Source organism: Lontra canadensis, unplaced genomic scaffold (assembly GCF_010015895.1).
Source record: "Lontra canadensis isolate GAN:19392208 unplaced genomic scaffold, GSC_riverotter_1.0 scaffold9, whole genome shotgun sequence".
In the NCBI taxonomy this organism is placed as follows: domain Eukaryota; kingdom Metazoa; phylum Chordata; class Mammalia; order Carnivora; family Mustelidae; genus Lontra; species Lontra canadensis.
The window spans coordinates 32,092,630-32,116,301 of NW_022631003.1; the positions used below are offsets into that span (position 1 = coordinate 32,092,630).

At 41.2% G+C, this 23,672-nt stretch overlaps 1 protein-coding gene across 2 annotated transcripts in view; it reads right to left on the reverse strand.

The window, feature by feature from the left end:
- RASSF8 (Ras association domain family member 8) overlaps positions 1-12,755 on the reverse strand; it is a 126,252-nt gene extending 113,497 nt beyond the window's left edge. For both annotated transcript variants that reach the window (XM_032855227.1, XM_032855222.1), the window contains exon 1: positions 12,351-12,755. The gene's annotated coding sequence lies outside the window, so the exon portion shown is untranslated. The remainder of the gene's footprint in view (positions 1-12,350) is intronic.
- Positions 12,756-23,672: the final 10,917 nt, after the last annotated feature.

A 23,672-nucleotide genomic window follows, 5' to 3' on the forward strand; every position in this document is an offset into this window, starting at 1 on the left:
TGAACATCCAGCAGCAAGGGCATAACTGGTTACAAAGCTTCAAAGAACCAACTTACACTCCTTGAACTGCACTGGGAGACTGCAAGCTTAAAGTCTTCTTCGTCACTTTGAACATATAAACAAATGAGCTTAAGAAGAGCCTCTCAAAAGCTCATCTGTTTGAAAGAGAGAGCTTCTGAACTTACAATGCAAAGAAAGAGAAACAGGCATGCATATGGTATATAAAGAAAGTAAGATAGCCTTCTAAGGGAGTGAGCACCTCCTTCAGGAAGAAAGGATAGCCAGGCTGGGTTTTAAAGCTATCGAGTACGGGTAAGAGAGAGGTTGAACCATTTTTTCATGGGATCAAATAGCATATTTAGATGTTGCAGCATCAATGCATAAAACAGCTTACTAATTTAATCCTGCTATAGGCTAGCATGGAAGGACAGGTGAGGGAGGAGAGCTGGAGGGCAGCCAAGCAGGGAGGCCGGACAGCCACCTGGCCAGTCCAGGACAAGGGACAAGCACCAGATTTCACAGGTCTTGTATGCTATAACAAGAATCTGAATTCAACCCTGCAGGCATTGACAGAGCTTAGTTGTTAAGCAAGTTGGTGACACAGTGAGATTTCTGTGTCCAAGCACTCATCTGCTGACATGTGGATGCTGGGTTTCAGGTGGAAAGACCAGTGAAGTGACCAACAACCTAAATGAGAGATGATCAATTATAGTAGTGAATGAAGGAGAAATGGGAAAAATTTCCTCAGCTGTCCAGGAGGTAGAATCAGAAGAACTAGATGAATGAGTCAAGGTGAGGTGGCACAGGAAAGGCAAGATTAAGAACAAAGTGGATGATGGTGCCACAAACCCAGGTGGGAAATACAGGAAGAAGTTAGGAGACATGTTGATCCCAAGGGATTGCTGCATGGTTCAGCAGAGAAGGGTCTAGAAGTCATAGCACAGAACACTATAGGAATGATTTGAAAGTCCATCACTACATAGGCTAGAATAAAAACAATAAAAGTGGGTGAGACCACTCAGACAAGAGTTCTTACAGTCTTAAGATATGGACCCTTTTGAGAACCTGATGAAAATTCTCACCTCCCCCCCCAACCAAAATGTACACTAACATTTTGGAAAAAACACCAGGCAGTTTACAGGTCCCCTGATACCAACGGAGGACCATAGGTTACGAAATCCTAGGCCTGGGGACTAGGGGAAGAAGTTGGGAAGAAGGTCTAAAGCAGCATTTCTCAACAATGATGCTACCGGCAAATTGCGCAGGACATGTCTTCACCGTGAAGAATGCTGAGCATCCAGGCCCAGCCCAGCCCACTGAACACAGCCTAGGCTCTGTGGACAGCCGAAAAAGGCTCCCACATATTTCCAAATACTAGCACCCTGTTTGAGAACTCCTGGTCAAAAGGGAGAGAAGGAAACAGCAAAGAAGACTGAGCAAGAAAGATCAGAGATGGGATGAAAAGTGGATCTACCCCTCAGCCAATAAGTCATTCTCATTTCCAAAAGATACCCATGATGTGACCCTTTCCCAACCTCTACCACCAGCATCTCAACTAAGCCACACCTTGAGTGAAGTCCTGCAATCATCTCCTAACTGGTCTCCCCACTTCTTTTCTTCTTTCTTTCTTTCTTTCTTTCTTTCTTTCTTTTTATTAAGTCACCATGGCATATTACACCAGGCATATTACATTGCCTGGTGTATGTGCCTCGTACCCACAAGTTTGTACTTTTTGACCCCCTTCACCCATTTCAACACCCCCACTCCCCACCTTTGGCAACCACCAGTCTGTTCTCTGTACCTATGAGTTGGGTGTTTTGTTTTTAGATTGCCCATGTATACGGGATCATACAGTATTTGCCTTTCTATGTTTATTTCAATTAGCATAATGCTTTCAAGATCTGTCCATGTTGTTACAAATGGCAAGGTTTCCTCTCTTCTGGCTAATCATATTCCATTGCATGTATATGCTACATTTTCTTATTCATTCATCGACTGATGGACACTCAGGTTGTTTCCAGGTCTTGGCTTTCCACTTCTGTTCTTAATTCCTCTTGACAAGTCTCTTCCCCATGGCAGCAAAGCAAACTTCTTCATTTTACTAATTGTATTTCATAAGTATTTTTATAATACTATTTGCCACGCTATTTTTTACAAATATTAATTCATTTCATCCTCATAACAACACTGTGAGATGGATATCATTCCTATTCCCACTTTACCGACAAGGCACAGAGATGTTACAAACTACTACAAGGTCACAGAGCCAGTAAGTATAGAACTAGGATTTTAATTTAGGCCGCTGGCTCCACAGTTCACACTCTTGCCTACCACTCCATGCTACCCTCCAACTCATTCATTCCTCTGTTCAAGATCCTCAACTGTCTTCTCACTCAAGAGTAAAAACCAAGTTCCTTATCATAGTCCGTAAGTGCCTGGTATACGGGGCCCCCACCTCCTCTACCTTGTCTCCTGCTCCTATCCCCTGCCCTCCCCCTACCCCCAGCCTCACTGGTCTGGCAGCTATGGTATATGCATTTACCTGTATGCACTCTCTCCTCTGAGTGTTCTTCCTCCAGCTAGCTGCAGAGTTTATTTCCTTCACTTTATTAAGTTCTCTACTCCAATGTGTTCTCATTAGTAAAGACCTGCTGCCCATCTAATATCAAACAACACCTCTACTCCCATCCCCATCATTTTCAATTTCTCCAACTTGTTACATTTTTCCCCCTCTGATTCATGTGTCATCCTATAAAGCATGTAAAATTACTCATTCGTTATCTAACTTCCTCCAATAGAACGTACTTTCTAGGAGGGCAGTTTTGTGTGTTTCGTTCTCTGTTAGAGCTCCCTGCATGGAAGGTCATGCAGTTCATTTCTGAATGAATGAATGAATGAACAACAACAAGAAAGTGTTGACAAGGAAGCCAAGAAGTCTGAAGACAGAAGGAGATGGCTCAACAGTGTAAACATACTACAAAAAGCTTCTGTTCTATTAGAGGTAACAAGTTTTCATTGATTTTGGCAATTAAGAAATTGGTGCCTTTGGCAAGAAATGTTTCCAAGAAATAGTGCCTGCCTGGGGAGTGAGTTGGTAGGTAATGCAGTAGAAGTATTAAGCACAGACAACTCCTATAATAAGTTGGCTAAGAAAGGAGACAGCTAGAAGGAGGAGCAATGTCAAGAGAGACCTGAGCATCTCCTTTCCAGGTTGAGGGTGAGGAGAGAAGGGAAGAGGAGACTGAAATTCAGTAGAGAGAAAGGAGTACCAATGGTGAACGTCCTAGCGGATAGACAACTCCAGACTGTGAGGGGTGAGGACGATCATCCATGTTAACTAGCAAAGGCTCTTCTCCCACACTTGGATGATCTACAGTGACCACATTCTCTTCAGAGACCATCAGCCTAGACAGACTGCGGAGCATCTGTCCTCTCCAAAGAGCATTGGGGTCTCTTCAGACTCCTAGGTCAGACAGAAGGAGTATTCACAGCTTACTGGAGTCGGTAAGGGGAAAGGCACTAACCCCTCACTGAGACATTTCATACGCATTCATTTCCATATATGGACATCTACAAACATCACTTTTATTCCAAAACAGCCCTTAGTGATTAATGAGTAACACCATTTAAAGGAAACTTGAGAAGGGGTAAGCTTTATAACTACTCCAAGCTTTATAACTACTATAAGACTCCAAGGCTACCCAGGTCCAGCCAGGCTTTACTGAACTGGGCACTCTTTCCAATATATACCACATGTCATCACTCACTATTACAAGAGACAGATCATCAAAACTAGAAAAATTAAAATGGAAGATGTGATCTGGTATGGGACACTTTCAAAGAGAGAAAACAAAAATAATTTTCACTAACAGTAAAGATAATCAAAATTTAAAGGGGTAAGTTATGCATTAGCCCAAACACCAGACTTTACTACTATAATACACAGCAAATTACAAAAAGAGAAAGGGAGAAGAAGAAATGCTTGAGTAGAAAAGGCTACAGTAAGGAAACTAGAATTTTTATTAAACATGAAACTAGAAATTTGATTAAACATGACAAAAACACATCCATTATCAAGTATATGATTTAGCTGCTTTTTCTTTAGTTTGTGTTAGCCAGCTGTGAATGTCAACTGATAAAATATAAAGAGATACAACAGACAACCCATTTTCCACAATGATGCAAAGGCAATTCAGTAGTTAAAGAATAGTCTTTTTAAAAATTAGATTTCCATATGCAGAAAATGAACTTCCGTTCAAAACTTACTCAATACAAAATATTAAATCAACAGGCCAAACACCTTAACAGACACCTTGCCAAAGATATAGGGCAAATAAACATATGAAAAGATGCACCACATCATATGTCATCAGGGAAATCTAAGTTAAAACAACAAGATAAATCCTTTGTATTTATCCAAAGGAGCTGAATACTTGTGTCCACACTGAAACCTGAGCATGGATGGTTATTGCAGCTTTATTCATAATTGCCAAAACTTGGAAGCAGACATGTCCTTCAGTATGTGAATGGACAAACTGTGGTATATCCAGACAGCGGCATATTATTCAGGGCTAAAATGAGCTATCAAGCTATGAAAAAACATGGAGGAAACATAAATGCATATTAGTAAGTAAAGAGCCAATCTGAAAAGGCTACATACCATATGATTCCAACTCTATGACATTCAGAAAAGGAAACACTACAGAGATAGTAAAAACATTAGTGGTTGCCTGGCATTAGCTGAGGGGGAGAGATGAACAGGCAGAGCACAGAGGATTTTTTAGGGCAGTGCAAATACTCTATGATGCCATGATGGATATGTGTCATTATACATTTCCCCAAACATATAGTACTTAGAACACCAAGAGTGAGCCCCAAGGTAAACCATGGACTTTGGGTGACAATGATGTGTCAAAGTAGGTTCAACTGCAACAAATGTACCATTCTGGTGGGGAACGTTGATAATGGAAGAGGGGATACAGATGTGGGGTCAGGAAGCATATGGGAAATCTTTGTACCTCCGACTCAGTTTTGCTTCGAACCTAAAATTGCTCTAAAAAATAAAGTCTATTTTAAAAAACATAACTTAAAGTAGATCATAGACTCCAACATAAAAGCTAACACTATAAAATTTCTAGAAGAAAACCAGAAAATTTCTAGAAGAAAATTTCTTTGACCTTAGCTTAGGCAAAAGTTTTCTTAAAAAGGACACCAAAACCATAATGTATAAGAGAAGAAAATCATAAGTTGGAATTCATCAAAATCAAAAAACTCCTACTTCAAAGTCATTGTGAAAATGAAAGGACAAGCCACAGACTGGAAGAAAATCTTTACAAAGCATATATCTGAAAAAGGACTTGTCCAAAATACATAAAGAACTCTCAAAATTCAATAATAAGAAAACAATCAACCTAATAAAAATGTGAGCAAGACTGGAACAGACCACCAAAGAAGATATGAAGATAGCAAAAAAATACATCAAAAGATGCTCAACACCATTGGTCATTAAGGAAATGCAAATTAAATCAAAAAGAAATACTGTTAATGACTACAATTAAAATGTCTAATAAAAAAATTTTAAAAAAAGACTAATAATACTGAGTGTTGGTAAGAATCTGAAGGAATTAGTATGCTTATAAACTGCTGGTAGGAGAGTAAAATGAAATAATCACTTTGGAAGCGGTTTGGCAGTTTCTGAAAAAGCTACACATACATCTACCAGCCATTCTACTCCTAGGTTCTTACCCAAGACTAATGAAGGCACATGGTCACACAAGGATAATATACAAATTTCACAGCAGCTTTTAAGAGACAAAAATTAGAAACAACCCAAATGTCTATCAACAGGTACATACATACATAAATCGTTATATATCCATACAGTGGAACGCTATTCAGCAATGAGAAGAAATGAACTATTGCTGGATATATCAACATGAATGCATCTTCAAATAATTATTCTGAGTGAAAGAAGCCAGACTAAAAAAAGACTATATACTACATGATTCCATTCATTTAAATTCTAGAAAATGCAAACTACCCTGCAGAAAGCAAAGCTTCTGGGGAGAGAGGATAATGGACAGGCAAGGGATTGCAAATGGGAATGGAGAAATTTGGGGGGGATATGTATATATTCACTATCTTGTCTATGGTGATGATTTCATATTTATATATGTAGGTTGGAAGCTTATACAACTGTACACTTAAATATGGGCAGTTCATTGCATGTCAGTAGCTGTTTACCTCAGTTCTTTTCAGTAGAGATAAAAAAAAAAAAAGAAATAGCAAAGGAGGAAATCATTATATACAAAAAGAAAGAAAAATACAGCACAAGTAAACTATTTTAGGTTTCCTGACATCTAATGGCATCAAGTATTAGAATATGCTTCAGAGGGGCACCTGGGTGGCTCAGTCGATTAAGCAACTGCCTTCAGCTCAGGTCATGCTCCCAGATCAAGTCCCCTTTCAGGCTCCCAGGTCCGTGGGGAGTCTGCTTCTCCCTCTGACTTTCTACCCTCTCATGCTCTCTCTTACTCGCTCTCTCTCTCTCAAATAAATAAAATCTTAAAAAAAAAAAAGAACTTGCTTCAGAAATGACCAAATTTTACATCAAACACTGCGAATTATTCCCAATCTATCTTTCAATAGTATTTCTATGGGGTTTCAGAGATCACAAATCTATTCAAGTATCTTAAGCAAAAATTACAGTGATATTTTGCTTTTCTGCCCAATACCTATCTAGTAAGAAAACTATAATTTTTTCAATATATGTGCTTCTTTCTGAAGAATAACTGAATTTTAAGTGCTTTTCCAATAATAAAATTATTATAATTAAAGACAAACATGATTTAGCTAGGGGCCAATGACAGTTAACAAGTGACAAAATATATCACCCACATAAATAAAACCTGATAGAAAATCATCACAATTCTCCTCTTGTTACAACCTGTACTTATATCTGATTTCTTATCAAATAAAACAAAGAGTTAAAACACATGCTGAGTAAGGAAATATTTTTCTTGATGCATAAAATTTGGACAGCATTGGAGTTAATTATAATGAGCTCTGGGATATATTTGAATGTGGCAAAAAAAAAAAAATTGCCAAAAATAAGACTTCTAAATCCTATAGCAAGGCTGTGAAATAAATTGGTAATAGATATTATTGGTGCTATAAAGCCCCAGGCAACTTGTTCAAGGTCACCCCGAAAGTAACCAAGTAAGCATGTATACATGAGAGAAAAAATAACTGGGGTTTTAAACCATAACTTTTTTTCTCCTCCACAGTGGTAGCTACTCGGGGTACCAATGTCCTGGGGCAAAGAGACCTACCTCAAAGACAAATCAAAGGTCATGCCCCTCCCGGGCCCCACTGCCAATATTTTTATACAAGTAAAATCAGGTCTAAACAAATAAAAAGCTAAGGTAATGGGATGGGCTAGGGAGGGCTTCTCTATCTTACCATACCTTCCCAACTAGAAAATAAAGGGTGGGTAAACGGGAACAACAAGAACCATTTCCTTGAGTAAAACAAATACATAAAAAGCTGAAGGTTCCTTTTTATGATTTTCATCAGGTGAACTACTCATTCTTCTCTTGTGAAAGCACTTAGTCCAGAGCTTGGCACATAATAAGGACTTAAAAATGCTTTTTTAATCTTCCCTGCTCTCCAAACCCAAGGGCATCCAGCTTTTCGCTGACAAAAACTCAGTCCAGACCACTTATGAGGCATAACATTCAGGAGAAACCCAGAGGTTAAGTGCAAACAAATAAATCATGAAAGAACTAGAACTGACTCCTAAATTCTCTGTATACCTTATTACATACAAAATACAAAACTAGAAAGGAACTGGAATTATACTCTAAGGGTAAAAGGGAAAATTCGAAAAGGAAACTCAAGCCCTAAGAAACAAGTCAAAAGAAAACGTGTGTGATTATGTAAGAATTAGAGACTAGAAATAAGAAGAACATAAATAGTTCGGGGCTATAGTGCATCAAACTAATAATTTGTAAAGACTAACCACATGACAAAACACTCAAACAAGGTTTAAGCCTTCCTTGGCCTTGGGAAGTCATGAGACTTTTTTGGCTAAAAGAAGGAATGCTTTAGTTAAAGAAGGAAAAAGAATTTCCAGGCCTCTAGATGGCTCCAATTTTTAAACAACCACTCTGCTACCTTAACTAAGTGTTCGAATGATACCTAGTTATTTATGCAAGTCACATCAACAACTGGACAGTACTAAACATCCTTAGAACTATAATGCTCATTTCTCTACTAGTTTTCTCTACCTTCCTTTGAAATGTGGCACTGAGTGATCAACAGCTGATGACTAATGTATTATCATATGACACATGTAAAATAATATGACATAGTAAGATTTTTTTCTTTCAGTAATCCTGTGCTGATGAAAAAAAAAACCACCATAATTACTTTAATGATGTACTCAGAAAAAGGATTATCTACAAAAGAAAATCACAAGGGTAACACTAGTTAAAAGGTGTCTCAATTTATTTTCTGAATGTTCCACAGAGCCCAAGTGCATTAATTTTACCTGGTATCTGCAAAGGCTATTTCATATTATACATAACACCAGCAAGGAGGAAAAATAGGAGAGTGTCAGTCTGGCTTTTGTTATGAAAAGCAGACTGAACAGCGATAAAGATGGCAATCAAGATATAAAGACAAAACTAATGTTATTATCTTATTCATTATACTAGTAGCCATTTATTGAGCACCTACTAAATGCACTAGGCACTGAGTATAGACTAGCAAATAAACCAGGCATTATTTCTGCCCTAGAGGGCAAGAGAGAAACATTAAGTAGTTGAATAATACATAGTTATAAGTTATGGCAAACATTAAAAAGGAAAGGTGATTGCTCTATGAGGGAGAAAATAAAGGGATTCTAAGTTACACGATGATAAGGGTGATAAGACATTTATACAGATGATACATGAATTTATACCCAAGGATGACAAATTACTCAAGGAGATGGTCCTAAAATAGAGACCAATAGCATGAGCAAGAGCCCTGCTGGAGGACTGGACAATGTGGCTTACAAAGGATGAAGATGGGGGGGCACTGGTCAAATCATGCAGGACCTTACAGGTATGTTGAAAATTTCATATTTTATCTGGAGAAATAAATGTGTTTCCTAAAAGCTTTGAAGACTTTAAATATCAAGTGACTTGTTTTCTTTTTAGGTTGCTGGTGGGAAAAGGAACTGGAAGGGGTACAGTATATGTGCAGAAGGCAACGGAGAAAGATAATGATGGCTTCAAGCAGAATGGAAGCATAGTGGAGACTGAAAATCAGACAGATTTGAAAGAGATTTTTCCATAAGAGTAAATAAGGATTTTTTTACAAACTGGTGGGTGGGGGGGAGGAGTGAAAGAGCAGAAGAGAGAATGAAGGATAAACTCCAGCCTTCTGGCCTGAGCCACCTGTTAGATGGATGAGATGGAAAACAGAGGAGGAACTGTTTGAAAGGTTGGGTAATCAAGAGCTCAGTTCTGAAGGAGTGTGAGACAATGCCATTTATTGGCTACGATGTACCAGACGTTATATTAGATTTCTACTTGTCACAGCATCCCTTTTAGTAGCAGTATCCCCATTTTACAGAAAGCAAACTGTAGATCATGATGTTGAAGTAGCATGTTGAACTCATTCAGTTCAAAGTGACAAAGTCACATTTGCCACCCAAGTCTGGTTGGCTAGCTGTGAAGTAAGGTTTCTTTCCACTATACCCAGTTCTTAGGAACTACTTCGACACTTTGCATTTTGAAATTTATTTAGGGTTGGAGCAAGCTAGCGCCCAAGAAGAGTAAATAGGTGATACGTTATTTTTTAAATCCAAATTCTCAGATTTGTAATGCATAATATTTTCCTATACCACTCCCAATCCCAATCCACTTCTATCTGCAGAGTTTTGCAATGTTTTGAACACCAGCAAGATATCCACGACCTCAATGTTTTACAGTAAAGGAGCAAAGCCACCATGTCCAGAATGAACCATAATGAAAAAAGCAGCAATACCCAGCAGCAAACAACATTTCTACTCTCAAGACATACATATATTAACATAAGATAGATTGACTGAGCAACAAATTCTGAACAACTACTTCTCAAAAACACTAAGGTGTTCAAGTCAAGAATTAATGTAAGCCAGTATGGAAGGCTACAAAAGCTAAGAACTGAGACTCCCCTTAAAAAATCAAAATCTTGGGGCGCCTGGGTGGCTCAGTCGTTAAGCTTCTGCCTTCGGCTCAAGTCATGATCCCAGGGTCCTGGGATCGAGTCCTGCATCAGGCTCCCTGCTCAGCGGGAAGCCTTCGAGAATTCTTCCTCTCTCTCTCCCCTTGCTTGTGTTCCCTCTCTCACTGTCTCTGTCTCTCTCTCTGTTAAGTAAATAAAATCTTTTTTAAAAAATCAAAATTTTAAAAGAACAAAATGTTAGGCAAAAAAGAAATTATACCACCATTGTGTAGAATTTAATATCTGCAATTCCCAAATATCTCCACCAAATGCCAAATTCAGCAAACATGCATGCTAAAAACAACCTAAACATCCTTTTCTTTTTAAAAGCTTTTCCCTGTAACACAATGACACTTTAGCAAACTGAAATGCCTTCCCTATCTGCAGAGTCTCATGATTCTCTCACTCTCTGGGCTCATGTCCCTCTCAGCTACCGAAGCCCAGAAATTAGGCTTGATTAATGAACCTAAAAAGAACTCAGTGTATTACTAACAACTGTGTCTATTACTGAAAGTACCAGCTTGAGGCTCTTAAAAGGGAGGAAAATGAGGAAAGGGGAGATTTTAGAAAGGTTTCATCACCTACATTACAAATTATATTTTTGTAGGTGTGATCTGATCCTTCAACATAATCATCAAATTACATTCAGGCTTCTTAAATGGGATATAGGGAGCTTTCATGGTTTGGGGAGAGTTTGACATGGAGATAAAATTTTAAAAAGTAGCATTAGTATGCCCACTGAAAGATAAACACGCATACACACCAACCTCCAAAATGATAGTACTACCGTGTCCTTCCTCCTGATTCTTGTGCCCGCCTGGCACTTCTCCCTGCAGAGGTCTGGCAGGCATTCCCTACTGCCTCACCCAGGCAAAGGGCAGGTTGCTGAAAATCCATTAAGAAAGCTCCCCATTTTCTATTCCTTCAGAACAGGATGGCCAAACTCCTGGCAACCCAAAGATGAAAGACTTTTTTTTAAAAAGGGGGGGGCGGGGGATCTACCTGAGGCCTTCTACCAGAATGAGGGGTTAATCCAATGGGCAAAAAAGCAGGGCTCTATACATATTTAAAGGTCCTTTCTGGCGACACAACAGATCTAATGAGGAATTGCTGAGCCACATCATACTGGAAAATCCGTAAATGTTCCCCCTCGCTGTTACCAGGGTGAAAGATTTTTTTTTTTTTTAATGCAAGGCTTTGATGTACTGACACAGCTAGCCTGATAGGTTTAAGTCAGCTAGGAAATGTGCCCTGCGTCTATTTCCCTTCTAAATCCCTGAAGATCAGGGGCAATACTGACCCGTAATTACATTCAACGCTTGCACTGCTCAAGATGCCATCTGATGCTGAAAAAGTAGTGGTTTAGCAACACCAGGCGGCTCTACGATGCTAAAATAACAACGCAACACTCGATTACGAACCCAGGTACTCAGCTTGTAGGCTCCAGTGCCGCACAAGGACCCACATTCAAAGCTCACGTCCCTTCAGGTTGAAGATTATTAAGCTTTCCGCGATGTACCCTCGCAAAGTTTCTAATCTGCAAAACGGAATTACTTTGAAAGTCCCCTGTTTTGGACTGCCCTCCCCAGACGGGTTGGCGGCAAGGGAAAACAGGGACCGAGGATGATAGTTAAGCGTTCACACAATTTTAAAACCTAAAAACCAACCGTATTTTCAGAGGAGAAAGTAAGCGTTCACCAAACCGCCATCCGGGCAGCGAGCATCCGATTTCCATTTGGAGAGAAAAATGCTAAAGAAGCCATACATACGTTTCCCTGGCCAACAAAAGTGGCCTCTAAACTCCCCTGCCAAGGACACTGGGAGGAAACCGAGAAGCAGGGCACAAGCCTGCACTTCTCAATCAGAGGCGCGTGTGTGCTGCGGGGAGAACGCGCAAAGGCGAACACAACGGGGAGAAAGGTGAACCGGAGGAACAGGGAGCCCGCGGCCGGAGGGCAGAACCGGCGAAGAAACCCAAGGTGTAGACAGAGGGGCGAGGGGGCGGGGAAGGGGGAGCCCGAAGGCTCCAGGAGGAGGAGGGAGGGGTCGCAGGCGCTGCCCAGAAATCGCGGCGGTCGAGTAAAGTTAATACTTACTCAGTTTCGCAACTGCGCCGCCCCCGCAGGCCGCCCGGCGGGGCCGGCCGGGGCGCTGGGGACGTGCCGGCGTCCGGAGCTCCGCGGCCGCCCAGCGCCTGTCCTGGCCGCACCGCGCGGCGCGCCTGCCTCCGCCGCACTCGGCGGGCCCCGCGCCCCGCACTGGCGGGAGGCCCTGGCTCCCGGCGCGCCCTCTCCGCGCACCTCCCGGCCGGCGCTAGGTGAATGTGGCCGCCCCTGGTGGGGCTGCCGCGGGGTGCTAGCGCGCGGGCAGGGGCCGCGCCGCCCGCAGGAGCCGCCCCCAGCGCCGCCGCCGCTGCCGCGGGCGGTCCAGCGAGGCTCAGCGAGGAGCGCGGCGGCGGGCGCTGCGCCGGACGGCGGAGTTGGCGTCCGGCTCGCTCTTGCGGCCGGTGCCTCTGGGCTGGGGGCCGGACTGGGGGCCGGACTGGGGGCCGGGCCGGGCTCGGGCGGCCGAGCGGCTCCGCCCCTTTGCCGGGCCGCGGGCAGAGCGCGCGAGAGGAGCGGCGCGGGGGCGCCCCCCTCGGCCGGGCGCTCGGGTTACAGCCGCGGCTCCCCGGCTTCCCCGCCCGCGCCTCGCCGGTTCGCCGGCGCCCTGAGAGACATTGTAACGGAACTGGGACGCCAGCGCTGCATTGTGGGAGCTTTTAAAGCGGCGGGGAACGGGCCCGGCCGCTCGGGCCGACGGGGCCGAGCTCTCCCCGGAGCCCCTAGCACGGCCCCGCCGCCGTGCGTTCCAGCACACGCCCCAGACCGCCGAGGCCTGTGGACCGGAAAGCCCGAAATGGTGAGGTGACCGGTGCCTCCCGACTCTCACCGGAGCCCAGTCTTCCATAGCCCGGGGTGAGACTTGTAAAACTGCCCTCTACGGTCATCCCGGAAAGTAGGCGGCTTTTTTCTGCAGACGCTTAAGAAAGGAAAAGAAGGAAAGAAAAAAAAAAAAAGCTCTTCCATCCCCCCAAGAACTGGGTTTGAATTGCTTTTCATCTGGAGTGGCAGTGATTCAGCGACCCCCCTTCTCAGCAGCAGGCAGTGACAGAGACAGGAGAGGAAACACACAGCGAATGAATCAGACGTGAGTAACCAAGTTTAGAAAGAAATGGGCTCAGATTCAGAAAATTGTCCTCCCCTCCCCCCATTAAATACAGCGAGCAGTCGAGAAAGAAAACCAGTGCTTTCATCCGAAAATGTAGATATGTATGTTGTTCTCCCTATTCCACCTTTTTTTCCTTTCTTTTTTTTTTTTTTTTTTTTTTTAATGGAACGCAATTACTCTACCCACTGGACAAAATTGGGTTTTGGGTCCAGGCTTGTGCTCACACACAGCAACAGCTATTAATTTGGGGGGAGATGGAGTGAAGATAATGGATGAGATACCAAAAAAAAAAAAAGCAAAAGCAAAAACAAAAAAAAACACACACCAAAAAAAACCACTTATAAAATACCCCTTTTAATTCTCCAGACACTGTTTTGTTTTTGTTTTTGTTTTTTTAATCAAAACAGGGATAGTAAATTTGAAGCACAACTTGTTACAGCTCAGCTTACTGAGGGCCTGATTTGTTTTGATTTGAGTTTGTTTGTGGGCCTTTTGTTTCTTCCTCTTGTTTTTTGACCTTTAGTTATTGCACAGCTCATTAGTTCCTTTAAGTTCGAGGTGAACTGAGGAGAGAAGAGTGGGATAGTAGGACTTAAATGTGGCTGATTAAGGTTTGGAGGATTTGGGGACAAGAAGAGTTCTCTATGATTCAAATGCAAAACCTGAGGGGAATTTTATTTAAGGTGATTCTGTAGGGCATGGATCCTCTTCTCAGAGGACTTTTCCAGCCTTAATGTTAACATTGCCTAAGCGCTCATTCCCTTGTCAACCTTTCACTCCACTGAACAACATCAGTCACCCACCTAATTGCCAAATCTAATGGAAAAATTTAATCCCCCTTTTGTCATGCCGGTTGTGGCATTTGCCAATTTTGACCTCCCCTTCCTTCTTAGAACTTTCCTCCCTTTTTTCGTTGTTGCTGTTGTTGTTGATAGTCATCCCTCTTTTGTGGAGGTCTTGAAATAGGGACCCTCAAACAGGTCTTGAGTGATGGATGGCAGGAGTGTGGCTATTGTTAAACTAGGATTCAGGATCTTACGGAAGAACATATCTTTTAACTTTCTGAGGGGACAGTGGGAAGTAGAAGAACCTCGATCTAGTAGTTTCGGTTGGTCACCAGTAGGGAGGGTCTTGACCTCAGTTTTATCGTGTGTCCAGAGGTGAACAGTGGACTGACTTATGGCAACCAGTTTTCATGACTAGAATTTATATCAGGATGAAATTTACTATGATAGTATACCCATGACCTCTGTTTAGGATAAGCACTTACTAGGATCCAGGTACCTGGTAAGGTATCCCCACCTCCAAACAAGAATGTGCCTCCTGATGGCTGCCAAAGTCAGTGAATTTACCTCTGTCCAGTCCTGAATAAACCCAGAAAAATCTCTTCTCTGCCTCAACCCCCCGTGGTTAATGCATTCTTTCTCCAGTGTATAGTGCAATTTGTTTTCAGCTTTCTTAGCTGTAATCACATCTCTGTTAAGCCTTCCTGAGATCACACCAAATGTCCTTGACAGGATTTGTAAACAACCCTTATTTCTGGTTTCTAATTATATTCTCAGAAGTAACCTAACTAGAATTAGTGAGTATTCATGTATTTCAAGCCCTGTGACATAATCAGATTTGATTTTCAGGAAAACAGTTTGAGAGGATAGATTGAGAAGAGAAGAGAATCCCAAGAGAGAGTCTTAATGTAGAGTGCTGTTGGGAATGAGGGGGTGGAGGGATAGTGTCTGGAGGTATATTACTATCGGTATTACTTTCCCATTGCTAACTGTGAATAGTTACCACAGCCTTGGTAGCTAGAACCAAGAATGTGTGATTTTATAGTTCTGGAAGTCAGAAATTCTAAAATCAAGGTGTGGGTTGTGTCCCATCTGGAGCCTCTGGGGGAGAATCCATCTCTGCTTTTTCTATCTTCTATGCTACATGCTTTCCTTGGCTTGTGGCCTCTTCCTGCATCTTTAAGGCCAATAGCATATCATCTTCAGATCTCTCTTCTTGTGATCTTCATGGTTAGGGCCTATCTTTTTCTCTAACGTAGGCAAAGAAAATCGAAATTGATGTAGGTGCATTTCTAGCTGTATATGTATATATATATATATGTATATGTCACAAACTGAACTGAATTGGATTACTTCTGGGAAGAGATAACAGTGTTTGAATTACTAGTCAAATCGTCATAGGGACAACTTATTTGACTGCAAGATTGCTGAAGTGGTGTGCTGTTAGTTCCACTAAACCTATACCCATCTGGTGACTCATAGAACTGAAATCCAAAGTGTTAACACACTAAGAAGACCAGGCTCACATGTGCAGTTTCTGGGGATCAGCCTCTTTTTCTGGAAATCCCCAGCAACTCTTTTTTATGGTGTCCATTGGAGTCATATTGCCAAGTTTGAGAAATACCTGTCTAGACCAAAATTTCCCAAACTGGTCCACCAGGGAACATCAACTTGTAAGATGGGATGCTGGGAAGACAGTTCCTTCATGCTTGGAGAAGGTCCATGGAACACAGTTGTGACTACAGTTCAGGCCAGCCAAGAAGTTTATCAGTGGGTCAGATCCATCAAGAGCAAAGTGTTTGGAAATTCTTTCATGAGGAAGTCTAAGGGAGAAACAAACATTTTCTCACAAGAAATAGGTATGTGTATTGGTAGAGATAAATTACGGACTTATGACTATAACATAAGTGTCTTTATTACCTAGCCCTCTATCTTTCCTTCTTTTTTCTCTACTTCTTTCACCACTCTGTGCTCACCCAGACTACTTACAGCTTCATTACCTCTCAAACAGTGTCTCAGGACCACTTCTCATTCTCTTACCCCGTAACCTGGAAATTGCCTGTTACTTTTAGAGCCATCCCCAACCTCCTCTAGCTTTACCTCCACCAGCTTCGTAAAGCTAGGGACTATGTTGTGTTTATCACTGTAAATATCACTGCTTGATAGAGGACCTGGCTCAGACTGGGAGCTCAATTAATACTAGTTGACATAATAATTAAGTGAATGAGTGACAATATAAATGGAACAAACTAATGCCACTTACTCACCTGTCATACTTGTCTTTGATCTAGTCTTTAACTAATAAACATTTAAAAAAACAATAAACTATGGTATTGTGCTAGGTTCTGAGATTACAAAAATTAATATGACATAATTTCAGCCTTCTATGACCTCATAGTTCATCTGAGGAAACATATGCTAAAAAAGAAAATGAGGCAGATAATGCTAGTTGCCTATCCTATTTCCTTTCTTCCCTTCTCTCTTAGTAATAGAAATCTGATTTCGTGCCTAGCGAAAAATTTCATTTCATAACCTTCCTTGCAGATGGGGATTACTAAGTATAGGCCACAGTATGTGGTTGAGAGGTGTTGTATAGGATTCCTTATTTGTGTATCTGGTGGTTGGGTGCTAGCAGGGCTGACCCAAGCCGTATTATTGCCTGGAAAATAGCTGTGATAGATGGAGTCAGAGCTGTAGTCTTGTGACATCAAGACTACCAGAAATTTGTACAGATGGGGTCATTTATTCAGCCTTCATTTAGTCACTGTTACTGATAAATTTGAAAGGAAAAGGAAAAAAGTCATCTCTTCAGTAGATGTGTGTGGAAAGCAAATAAATAAGGTATTCTTTCTCATTCCTAATGAATATCTTGTATGCATACTGAAACAAAATAAAGATCTATAAATATTGTGATTTATTTGACAAATATAAAAGGACTTTTTAGAAACAGAGCACAGTTCTCAGATTTCAGGAATTTTTAGTGTCATGATGGTTTCTTCTTTAAAAAAAAAAAAAATATGATTGGTTACCAAGTCATAAACTACTCCTTAAAATACCCTCCAACAGTTTGATGGGGTAAGAGGGTGATGTATTTTGTTAACCAAAGTACAGTATGGAATGAAAATACAGCATAAACTGTAAATGGGACCTGCAACAGGCTCTACCAAAAGAAATACCTGCAAATATAATCAGAAACAGAATTTAAAGATGATTGAGAGGATAATCCCATGAAAATGAAAAAGTCTTGATTTTTTCTATTACAGACTGGAAGAATGGATTTAATCAGCTCAGATTAATTATAGGGGACTCTATAAGAGGCTATACTAGGATCAGTATATTGGGGAAAAACAGAGAATGTGGTACCTCTTGTTACAAAGTTGCATTTTTGTAAATACAGGAAGTAAAATTTGGTCCGTCTGGCATTCTTCCAACCTGAATGCTATTTACCAATCTCCCTATACTTATGCAATACTATAATTGAGGCTTATAGGGATGACCCTGAAATGACTTCTAAATCATAGCAGAAAGATTAAATTATCTTTTGCATTCCCTTCATATATTTAATTATATGTTTATTAATTGCAAGCTGGAAATTTGATCTGTTTTATAACACTGCTGGATTAATGAGAACATGCTTATCAGGGACCTAGTCATCCACAGTCACAGAATTTATAGTTCACGGGAGGAAAAAAAACCCCAGAAAGTGATTAAAAATGTAGGATTTATATGATCATAGGAAGAATAATTATTACAAAATAATTTAGAATCATCCAGCCACATTTTAAAAATTGCAACAAATGTATTGGTTAATGATACATAATAATACATAGCTAATTTTTAAAATAAGTATATTAACTCATGTTCTGTGGTAAGAAGAGTATAAATAAGTCTTCATTTTGGATTTGATAAAATGTAGTTTGTTAGTGTCTGCAAGAGAGCAGGGTTAGATATAGGCCTAGGAATCTTACAAATCAAGTTGGGTTATGTATCTAAATTTGGTTTAGGGTCCTGTTAAGTTGCTCCTTGTTTCATTTTTGGTAGATGTATTACTCTAGTGACTGTAAAGGACCTCTAATAAACATATGGAATGAATAGAAGTCTGAGGTAAGGTTCCCTGAAAGTGGAGCCTGATTCAGGGATTCTGGTGCAAGTGACTTATTGGGAGCATGCCTCAGGAGAAGGTGAAGGGAGGTAGCATTTAGAGGGAATAAAGCTAAGTAATGTCAGGGTCTCAGCAGGAGACCAGCTTCAGCCTGATTCTGTGGGCAATTCTAAAGCAGGAATTGCACTACACAATTGGTCCCTTGGGTCAAGGAGGCTGGCCTTTTGCTCTCCCACTGTCAATCACTCATTGGCTGAGGGTTGGTGGTAACCTTCAAGGCAAGACACCTTCTGTTCCCCCAAAGGCAAAGGTAATCTCTGAGAGGAGCACAGCTGCAGTTTTCAACCAACTGTCGTGGCAGATAGGGATGCAGGTACCAGTCCAAGAAGGGGATCTGGGGAGGGTACCAACAACATCCACTGCACATCATATATAGGTTAGAGACCCAGCAAGACCCTTAGTAACAACTGAAGCATACTACTAACAGCACTACAGAGGCCAAACCTTGTATGTATGACCTGTTTCAGAGTACAAGTAGGGATGCAAGGAACATATCTCCTTTTCTCTCCTCTCACCTACCCTTTGGGCCAGGCAGTGGTAGCTGGTGATGGCTTCAGGGACTGAGGCAAGGTGCCCAGCAGGGAAGGAACTGAGGATGTTAAGAAAATTTAGGATCGATCCAGAGAGGCTGGAATGGCACTAGGAACCTCTTGGGTTAAGGCTTATACCTGAGGCCAACTTGCCAGTCTTGCCCTTTCTTTTCTTCAGCTCATCCTAGAAACATACTTGCCTGCTTATTGTTCCTCTGTCAGTCCCATTGCTTCTCGCCAGGATTTCTGTCTCCCTTGGCCTCCTCCAGAGCCCTACTTGTCTTTCTTCAAACAACTTTTCTACCATTCCTTATATAAAAACATTCAACTTCAGCTTTTCTGACCTTTTTTAATAGTTTGACAGCTTAATATGATGATGGGTGTGGGGAGAGGGAATAGAGCAAAAAAATCCTCCCCATGCTCTTCCCTTTCCTAGATTTAGCCCAATAAGCCAAGCCCAACATGGGTACTATGGGCGGGTCTTTGGGAAAAACAGGCCATGTAGCTGAATCACTTGCATTTCGGGGAGCACCCAGAGGCTCTTCTGGGAGGTTCTCAGTGAAGGTTCTGGGATGCAGTGCAGGAGTAAAGAAGGTAGACAGCTCCAGAGGAGACACAAGAGTGGGCACGTGCTACAGGAGCAGGGACAAGGCAGTGCGTACTGTTCCTCTACCAAACTCAAGGACTTTCCTTCTTTTCCCTCTCCTGGCCCTTCATCCCCAGACCTTCCGAGGAAGACACCATTTAAGACTAACGGAAGAAATGTTGACAACTGAGAATAGGTCGATTTGGGGCAGGAGTGACAAGATACTGGTTACTACAGGCTCTGAAGGAAGAGAGGAAAATCAATTTTTCCCCCCTCATCTGGAAAGGAAGAGACATTAAGAGACCCTAAAGCTGGAGTAGAAATAAATGATTTCAGAAACTACTGATATTGAAATTGAAAATACTACCACTTTGACTTGAATTAGAACAATATTCCCTAATATTGTACTCAAATAAGCAATGGATTAGGGGTGGCTTCTGGCAGTATAGTCCACATGAATGCTGTGTGGTATAGTGGAAGTGGTATAGGGTATAGACATGAGCCTGGCTAAGACACTGATGGTATCCTCATCCCATGTCTGACAATGCGTTTCCTTCCCTGTGGAGATCCCAGTCTTCCTGACCTGTATGGAAGGCAAGTCGACCTATTTATAAAAGAATTTTAGAAGAACTCTAAGGCGCTTTTCTCAGAGATTTGGAAAGATGCTAAGACAGATCTTGGTTCAAGTCCTGACTCTGCTTTTTACTACCTGGGTACCATGGGCACCTTATTCAAGATCTCAGACTTTAGTTTTCTTATTTCAAAACAAATGAGAGGTGAGAGAGGAGAGGGTAATAGTAGTAGTACAAGAAGAGTTATTATTTAGAACAGCATGTGTACAGCATTCGGCACAGTGCATGGTCATGTAAGTGTTGTTATTATCTGCAGGCTGTTAGGTGAGAAGATACTTACAGCAAATCCAATAATTATAATTTTCCGTTTCAATATACCCTGTGCCAGGCATTGTTCTAAGTGCTTCTCATACATTAACTTTTTTAATATAAGAAGTTTATCAGGTAGACACTATTATTTGACCCATTTTATAGATTAGGAAGTCAAAGCAGAGAGAGAGAGATTAAGTATATTCCCCAAGATTCCATTATTAGATAGTAGTAGAGCTGGGATTCAAACCCAGTAAGTGGGGCTCCAAAAATCTGTAGTCTCGACCCATACGGTATATAGTTACAGAGTAGGGCAAGAACCAAAAATAGCTGAGAGAGTGAAGTGTAGAATTGGCACAAGTTCAAAGTGAAAAGATCACAAAGTGAGGTCTGGGTTAAGCAAGTTCCTCTCACCTGTGCTGAGGATGATGGTTGGGGAGGTGAGGAGTGGGCAGGCCCAACAGTATCAAAGACTCCTCATCATAGATGGTTCATCTAGCAAAAGAAGTTCATCTGTTTTTTAGAAGGATTAATAAGCTTCCAGGTCGGTAAATAAATTGGGAAAGTAGCCCACAGACGACCATGACTAAAGTAACTATGTGCATTTTAAAGGACATTCCTGGTCGTGTGCATCTTTTACTGGGTAAAGGGCCATCCTAGGAAATGACCCAGTGAGTGCTCATTCATGCTGCTTAAATCAGCTTTGTGACCCTAGAAAGTCCTTTTGCTTTCCAGGATCTCTATAAAATGAAAGTATGGCCTGCCAGTGATTTTTTTGAACCCCGTGATTGACTGATAGATCTAGCTGCCTAGTGGGAGTACCTTTCCCTCTTCTGTTCCCTGTGCATTCCCCATGTGTATTTCTTACAAGAGGGCTGCATTTCCAGGTGGGATTGCGTTCTTATACCAAGGGCTTACAAAATTACCTGCAACGTCACACGTAGATCTAGCATTCTGAATATGTGAATCATAAATAATTGATGCCATTGAAAGAGAGGACATATGGCAGAATAGGCTTGCTTCTGTTTCTAATAGTGACCCAAATAGCAGTTCAAAATCCAACTAAAAAGATCCAGAGAAAAAATTTTAGGTAAGGCTTTAAAATAGATTTGCCCCAGGAATGTAATAGCAAGTGAATGTAATTCTATTTCATATTTATGACTTAATTCTGTGACTTCACTCAGCATTCAATTTATATATCAATTTGTGAGCATTGGTTTTCAAAAAAGCCATTATTCTATGAGGTCTATGAACTAACAGAGCTTTATAACAAATAAATGAACAAAGAGTGGATACTCTAAGAAGAAATAGCCTCATGTTACTTGTTGCCCTGAAAACTGGGAAGTCTGTGTACTAATAGGGGTCATGACAGCATGTCAAACTGAAGAAAAACTGCACAATACTCTAGTGATTCTTGACGGAAGTAGATAATCAGTTCAGCTTTGGGTAGTTTCAGAGAGTAAATCAGGAAAAGGAAATCTTTTTCTTCTCCTCAGGGCAGAGATATTTTTTGTGTGTTTTAATTTTAGCACTTTATATTCCCTAAGGAAGTATTGGTTAAAACAAAAACTATGTACTAGAACACAAGTGTCAGAAATTAATCAAAGGTGGAGTAGCATGTCAGTCTCCATTCTCGTGTATAAAAGAGTAATCATGATTATACTGTGGGGGTCTTTGTAGGTAAGGACTCCTAGTCCTGCCTGGTCATTTTATACAAGAGCAAATGAGGGTTTATTAGAAAAAAATCAAGGAAAAAAGGCAAAACAAGCAAGACAAAATGAAGTATGGGAGTTAAAATTCCAGACCTTGGTAATCAACACCCATGTCGGGATGCTGTGTAGAAAAAAACCAAGGGCGACCTTGGTTTAAGGACCTTGGGGACTAATGACGATGGTATTGTCATTAAAGGCAGGTGATTTTAATTACTGTCTTTCTAGTAGGCTGAAGTTGGGAAAGGATGAAGTGGTGATTTGGAGGAAGAACTATTTTTCACATAATTATTTTCCAATGAGAGCTCAAGGACATCCTTAGGATATATTTTAAAGACAGTGCAGAATTCACATGAATGATTAAAATTCAAATTTCTAAGATTGAGAGAAACTAGACTATAGATAGATGATTCCCTAACTTAATATAGGTAGAAAAGAAGATGCATTGGGTAGTAACAGGTTTGGAAGAGGTTTGAAAGGCTTCAGTACAGCGTTATAATCCTAGGGCATGGACAGCATCTTGGAATTATTTTCTTTACTTTCAAACCTACTCTCTACCAGCCATTTCAGTAGTTACTATGTATGTAAGAGGCACCTGAGTCCTTTTGTTAGAAAAGAGTTACCTGAGTCCTTTTGTTAGATAAGTTAATGCACTTTTCAGAGCTCTCTTCAGAGAATCTGAGTGAAGACAGTTAAAAAAGGATAGAATATTTGAGAATAAACTATTTTGAAATCTTTAATGCTGATTTGTCAGTTTTAACCCTTCTTCCTCCTGGCTATCCTAAGTCCACTCTTGAAGGCTAGAGAACAGAGCGCTGTAGATGGCTCCAGGCAAACTGACAAGTGTGAGGATTAGCATTAGCATCAGTATGGTGGTCCTGATTTGGGGCAATTTATTTAATATGTTTGGGTCTCACTTTCTGCTTGGGTAAAAAGAATGGCAGTATGAGTATTTACCAAATAGAGTGGTTGAATGGTTAACTGCGTGTGACCTAGAATAGACTGCAGTTCAGGTTCGCTACTATCTTTAATGTTTCTACTGAAACCAGAAGTTTTGGGTTGGAGGCCTGGTCATTCCGTGAAGTGCTCTCAAGGACTCAGGTGTGGGACCAGAAACCCAGCCTCTCAGTGAGGAGTGGGGAGGAGGGAACTTGATGGCCTGGTGATGATTCAGAAATGAAGAACAATACCAGCTGTGGTTCTTAGCCCCCAGGTGGGTGAATATTAGAAAGAAAAGTTTTTCCTAAACTCGTTTACTTGGTTTTTGGTCCATTCTGCTGATTAAATATCCTCACTCAGAACTTACTACTGCCCATGAAAATACTGGAAAACCAGACCTCTGAAATAGCTTTTCTTTTTTAAAATCAGTCTTTTACTTAAAATCTGAGCCGAGGGCACCTGGGTAGCTCAATTGGTTAAGCAACTGCCTTTGGCTCAGGTCATGATCCTGCAATCCCAGGATCGAGTCCCACATCGGGTTCCCTGCTTAGCGGGAAGTCTGCTTCTCCCTCTGACCTCTCTCCTCTCTCTCTCCCAAATAAATAAATAAAATAAA